General features: G+C 45.3%; 1 pseudogene; it reads right to left on the reverse strand.

Annotated features, from left to right (window-relative positions):
• Positions 1–416: 416 nt before the first annotated feature.
• On the reverse strand, positions 417–4,689 carry LOC110294995 (annotated as a pseudogene).
• Between the last annotated feature and the right edge of the window lie 1,812 nt (positions 4,690–6,501).

The following is a 6,501-nucleotide window of genomic DNA, read 5'->3' on the forward strand; positions in this document are numbered from 1 at the left end:
ATAAAGGCACACAATATGCCAGGCCTGACAACGTGAGTTTGATTCCTGGGAGCCACATTGTAGACAAAAAGAATCAAATCCTCTGTGTTGTCCTCCACATGTACCACATGTACTTTATGACATCACACACACACACACACACACACACAGACATACAACCCTAATACACACATACCGTCATACACTCACATGCTCACACACACATACTCACACACATACACACACACACTGAAATGCAATTTTTTTTTTGTAGAAAACAAAATGGAACATTTATTTTTTTCTTAAACTCAAAAGCAAGACTAAGTAGGTAGGGTAAGAAATGAAATATAAACACAAGGTCAGTCCTAGCCCTGTTTATCCAAGGCAGCATAACCAAATTGACTGGTAGAGAGACTACCTGGTAAACAGATGATTTATCAATGGAGTTTCTGGTCTGGACTACTGTGTCTTCTTCTACCTCCTCTCCTCTTGCCCTTTGGTGGACTACAAACAAAACATGAGTTGACACTGATTGTCCCATCAAATCTTGGGCATTTAGTCCCTCCATGGCAACCTGAGCCTCTTTGTATGTTTCATACTCAACTAGATATACTCCTTCAAGTATCTCACGTGCCTGTCCAAATTAAGGCGGGTGCTTTTTATTTCCACATTTTCAGCAAATTTGTCATGGATATCTTCTTCAGTAGCTTCTTCGTGCACTCTAGTGACAAAGAGAATTCAACCTTCAAGAGAGCACTGTGGTCCAGGTTCACCGCCCTCCTGCCCCATACTGTCACAGTCCTCCTGCATGCGTGCTCGGGACCCCTCTTTGGCACCAAAGCTGTGGCCCTTCCGTTTCTTCGCTTTTTCTTTTAGTTTGTGGATGCTTTCATCTCCATCCTCATCCATGGTGAACTCCTCAGCCCCTGACTCGTGAAGATCCAGTGAAAGAACCTAGTGGGGAAACCCTCACTCGAGTCCTGGGTCAGCACACACCCAAGGAATCACGAGAGACTGTCTTGATGCAAACACACGAGGTAGTTTAATGACAGAGCTCCGGGCCAACACGTATCTCACGCAGGAGACAGGGGTGTCGACCACGAGGCTCAAAAGTTAGGGGTTTATATAGGAAAAGAGTGGGGGTAGGGGAAGAATTGGCAGAGCTTCACACAATTGGGCAGTTTAAACATCAGCAAGCACTATGTGACAGTAACTCTAAAGGGAGGGTCTTTATCTTGGTTGGCAGGGCATCTGGCTAAGCTCAAACCATATCAGCAGGTGGCCCATTACTCATATGAGCTTGTCTGGTGATTGTCCTTGTGTGCCTTTCTTATCTCAATGGCTAGTTGGTTCCTGGGATGACTTTACAGCCTTTATTCTTTGCTCTAGGCCCAAAAAGCCCTCCTAACTAGCAAGCTGCATGAGTCAGGGACCTTGAATTTTATTTTACTTTCACCAGCACATCTGCCATCTTGCTTCTCTCGGCACTCTCTGTTAAAATGTAATTTTTAAAAGGAAGGAAGTATGGTTGGACCTGGTTGCTCAAGCCTGTAATGTCATTTGCTTGGAAGGCAGTAGTAGGAGGGTCCCAAGGTCACAGCTTGCCAGAGCAACTTTTTGTGACCATGTCCTAAAAATGAGGAAGAAAAAAAGTTGAAAAAGGTCAGGACATTTCACAAGGCCCTAGGCTGAAACTACTATAGCGTCCCCCTCCGCCACGGGAGAGGAAGAGGGAGAAGGAGAGGGAGAATGCAGTATAGAGCAATATACAAAAACACCACCTCCACCCAGAATGCTAATTGCATCCACTGTAGAGTGTAACCAGAGAAAAGACTGCCCTGTATCCAGCCCAGTGAGGGGCTTCCTGTGGTCAGAACCCACCCCATCCCAGGACTGGATGTCTCTTGTTTTCACCCAGAGCCCAGTTCTTTAGAGTGGTTAAAACCATCCAGGCAGAGGTATGATTTGAGGCACAGAGAGGGAACCCTGGAAAGGAACCAAGACATAGCGATTTGGAGTACTGGGAGATGGTGGAGGTATTCTATGTGTGTAGAGAGGCACATGGGACTGGGGATAAGAACTGTGAAGTCTTGGAGGTTTTTTTTTCCCCTTAGGTTTTTCAAGACAGGGTTTCTCTGTGTAGTTCTGGCTGTCCTGGAACTAGTTCTGAGCAGGTTAGGCCTCAAACTCACAGAGATCTGCCTGCCTGTGTCTCCCAAGGGCTGGGATTAAAGGTGTGTGCCACCACCACTGGGTAGTGCTTGAAGAACTTTATGAAAGGAAAGGTAGGTTCATGGGATGAAGTGGATGTGTGTTGGGGGGCAGGGGGATGTGAGCATCAGCCCAAGGCTGGAGCCAATGTAAGCAAAAGGACAGAAGCAGGGAAGTATTGAGGTTGTATTTAGATAGATGAGGTTGGGCAGACACATAAGGGCCAGCTATCAAAGGATATGGACAGTGTATGTTCTCAGCAGGAAGAGCCAAGATGTGGCTTACAAGTCCATCTAGTAGAGGATTAGACTCCTCAGGCTCTGGACCAGCCTTATTATCCTTGTAGAGGCGAGGAATTGGAGGACCCAAAGTTGACAGGAGTCTGGGCTGGAGAGGAGATAGCAGAGGAGAGTGGGAGGGGGCAAGGATATTAGACCATTCCCAGGTCTGAGGAAAGTGCTTTTGTGCCCAAGCACATTGGGTAGCATATCTGGATGTGGGGTGCAGAAGGGACACATCCCAGAACCTCTACCTCCAGGCAGTCCAAGGATCTAACAGTTGCTCATTCCCACAAGGCAAGCGAGTGAAGAAGAGATAGTAGATCTTCCTTCTTCCTATGCCCTTATGTAGGTCTCCAGCAGAAGGTGTGTTCCAGATTAAAGGTGTGTACTACCATGCCTGGATCTGGGACTTGCTTTGTCCCAGATGTCTTTGAACTCAAGAGATTTTCTTGCCTTAGTGATCATAATGACTTAGTGATCATTTTCTTGCCTTGCTGGTGATAATGTCATAGAACAAGGGGGCCATGTTCCAGCCCCAGCAAGCAGCAGAACTTGGCAGCTTTGGCCCCATGGCTATGACTTGAAGGGACTACTGGGAAAATTGATGCTGGTTAGCTGGAGCTAAGAAATTAGTGATGATTAAGAAGAGGTGCACACCTTTAATCCCAGCACTTGGGAGGCAGAGGCAGGTGGATTTCTGAGTTTGAGGCCAGCCTGGTCTACAGAGTGAGTTCCAGGACAGTCAGGACTACACAGAGAAACCTTGTCTCGAAAAACAAAAACAACAAACAAACAAATAACAACAAAAAAAGAGAAGAGACCATTACTGAGGTGAAATCTTCTGGGAAGTTCTTTCTGAGAGCACAAAGAATCTGTGTTCCAGAGATAGCCAAGGTTGTACCTCATGCTACAGCTGTACTTGGTGATGTGTAAGAGTCACCCAGGTGGTACTGGTTTTGATGGCATGAAGGCATCATGAAGAGCAGCTGAGGCTTGGCACTGTGAGAGGCCATGGAAAGCCATTGATAAAAGTGCAGCCTCAGTTACAGTTGATGGACCAGGACTGAAGGGGTCATGCAAATATTGGAGGCTTGGCACCATGAAGAGAGCCTATGAAAGGCTATTAGTGAAGCCTAGTTGCAGCAGAGGACCGTAGCATATTGGAGATGCCAGTAGTATGAGAAGATCCCCAAGAACAGCAGCGGCAGTAGAGTGGATCAACCTGAGCAGAGCTGAAGAAGAGGCATAGCCCTTTGGAGAAGCACAAAAGATCATGTGTGGATCCAAGACGAGAAGCTGGGACATTGAATTTGCCTTCTAGACCCCAAGATAAACATTTCAGATGCCAGAGCTGTGGGATATCCTCCGAGGAGAGCTGCTAATAGGAAGTGGAACCAGCCCAGGAGAAAGCAGTTTGTTATGTCAATAAAGATGAAAAAGTTGGAGAGCTGAAGACTGCTTTGACCTCAGGCAGGGAGATGCAGAGTTTGGAGTTTGCCCAACTGCTCTCCTGTCTTGCTTTGGGGATTAGAGTAAAGTGATTGGATGAATCTCAGAAGAGACTTTGAACTTTGGACTTTTATCATTGTTGAGACTGTTATAAACTCTGCAGACTTTTGAAGTTGGACTAAACATATTTTGCATTATGTTACGATTAGGTATGGCTGCCATAGACTCAGATGTTTGGACAAGTCTATGGTGGGCCAGGGAATGGAATGTGTTGGTTTGTATATGCTTAGCTCAGGATGTGGCACTATTTGGAGAATGTATGTCTCTGTGGGTGTGGGCAGTAAGACTCTACTCATAGCTGCTTGGAAGCCAATCTTCCACTAGCCACCTTCAGATGTAGATGTAGAACTCTCAGCCCAGCCTGCATCATGCCTGCCTAGATGCTGCCCTGCTCCCACCTTGATGATGATGATGGAATGAATCTCTGAACTTACAAGCAGCTCAATTAAATGTTGCCCTTTATAAAACTTGCCTTGGTTATGGTGTCAGTTCATAGCAGTAAAACCCCAAGTAAGACAAAGAATGACCCATAACTTTATTCCTGATGGTTCTGCTTTCTTTGTCATCTCTCTTGGATTAGGCTGTTGTAGTTTCCCATTGACTTTAATAACAGGACATAGTAGTACTAAGAGACACCCTAAGGGATCTCCTACATTCCAGACAGAATCCATCTTACCTCCATTGTGGAGAGGCAGTCCAATTTCCCCATGGTAATCTCGATCTATCATCCCTCCCAACACTGTTATTCCTTTTTTTGCTTGTTGGTTTAAGGCCATTAGAAGTCCAAAATGACAGGGGGAGGTCTGAGATTCCAGTTCAATGGAATGTTTGTTGTGGTTTTTTACAGTAGGAGCACTCCCCTCTCTGGAACCAAAATGTCTAGAGCAGCAGAACCTAGAGTTGTGGGGACAGGAAACAAAAAATTTTCTAGAGAGTCCCTAGGAGTGATAGTGAGTAGAACTTTTCCTTTTTCTACCTCTTGATTCCTGGATTCATGGATCCTGGCTATGGAAGAAATTGTACTATATATCAGTCGCTGATTTAAAGCATATACTATCGTCTGAAGAACTCTGCTCCAGTCTTCCTTGCTGCTGTCATCTAATTGGCACTGTAACTGCACCTTCAAAAGGCAATTCCAGGGACTGGAGAGGTGGCTCATGGGTTAAGAGTACTGTCTGCGCTTCTAGATGTCCTAAGTTCAATTTCCAGCAACCACATGGTGTCTCACAACCATCTGTAATGGGATCTGATGTCCTATTCTGGTGTTTCTGAAGATAGCGACAGTATACTCATATAAAATAAAATAAAATAAATAAATCTTAAAAGGCCATTTCATCCTTCTGTTAGACCATCTACTTCAGAATGATGGGGAACATAGTAAGACCAGTGGATTCCATGATGGTAGGCCCACTGTTGAACTTCTGTGGCTGTGAAATGAGCTCCTTGTTCAGAAGCACTGTGTGGAATACCATGACGATGGATAAGGCATCCTGTAAGTCTAAGGATGGTGGTTTTGGCAGGATCATTACATGCAGGAAAAGCAAATACACAATCAGAATAAGCATCTACTCCAGTAGGAACAAAATGTTCTCTCCACAGATGAAGTGGTCCAATGTAGTCAACCTGCCATAAGGTTTCTGGCTGGTCACCTTGATGAATGGTGCCATATCTGGGTCTCAGTGTTTGTCTCTGCTTTTGGCAGATCTAGCATTCAGCGGCAGCTGTATCCAGGTTAGCCTTGGTGAGTGGAAGTCTGTGTTGTTGAGCCCATGCATAATCTCCATCTCGTCCACCTTTGCCACTTTGTTTTTGTGCTCATTGAACAATGACAGAGATGGCTGGGGAAAGAGACTGACTGTCCACATAATGGGCCGTATTATCCACATTGATAATCATTGATTATTGAACTCCTCCTCAGCTGAAGTCACCTTTTGGTGAGCATTTACATGGGACACAAATATCTTTTCCTCCTTTGCCCATTTGGAGTGATTTATCCACATATTTCTTTCCCAGATGTCTTTCTTACCAATTTTCCAATCGTGATCTTTCCAATTCCCTGATGATCCAGCCAATTCACTGGATACAGCCCATGAGTCAGTGAGCAACCATATATGGCCATTTCTTCTTCCAAACAAACTGTGATGCCATGTGTACTGCCCAAAGTTCTGACCACTGTGAAGGTTTTACTTCACCTGTATCTTTCTGGGTTGTCCTGGAATGAGGTTGTAATGCTGCAGCTGTCCACTTCTGTGTGGTGCCTGCATAATGTGCAGAGCCATCAGTAAACCATGTCCTAGTCTTCTCCTCTTCAGTCAGCCAATCATAGGGATCACCCTATGAGGCTATAGGTGCATGCTTGGCAGCAGATGGCTGCCAACAGGAGTAGAAACCATAGGCATTTGAATAACTTCTTCATGTAACTTGCTTGTTCCTTCAGGACCTGCTCGGGCCCAATCACGTATATACCACTTTAATTTGATAATAGATTGCTGCTGGGCACCTCCTACTTTATGACTTGGAG

Source organism: Mus caroli, chromosome 5 (assembly GCF_900094665.2).
Source record: "Mus caroli chromosome 5, CAROLI_EIJ_v1.1, whole genome shotgun sequence".
In the NCBI taxonomy this organism is placed as follows: Eukaryota; Metazoa; Chordata; class Mammalia; order Rodentia; family Muridae; genus Mus; species Mus caroli.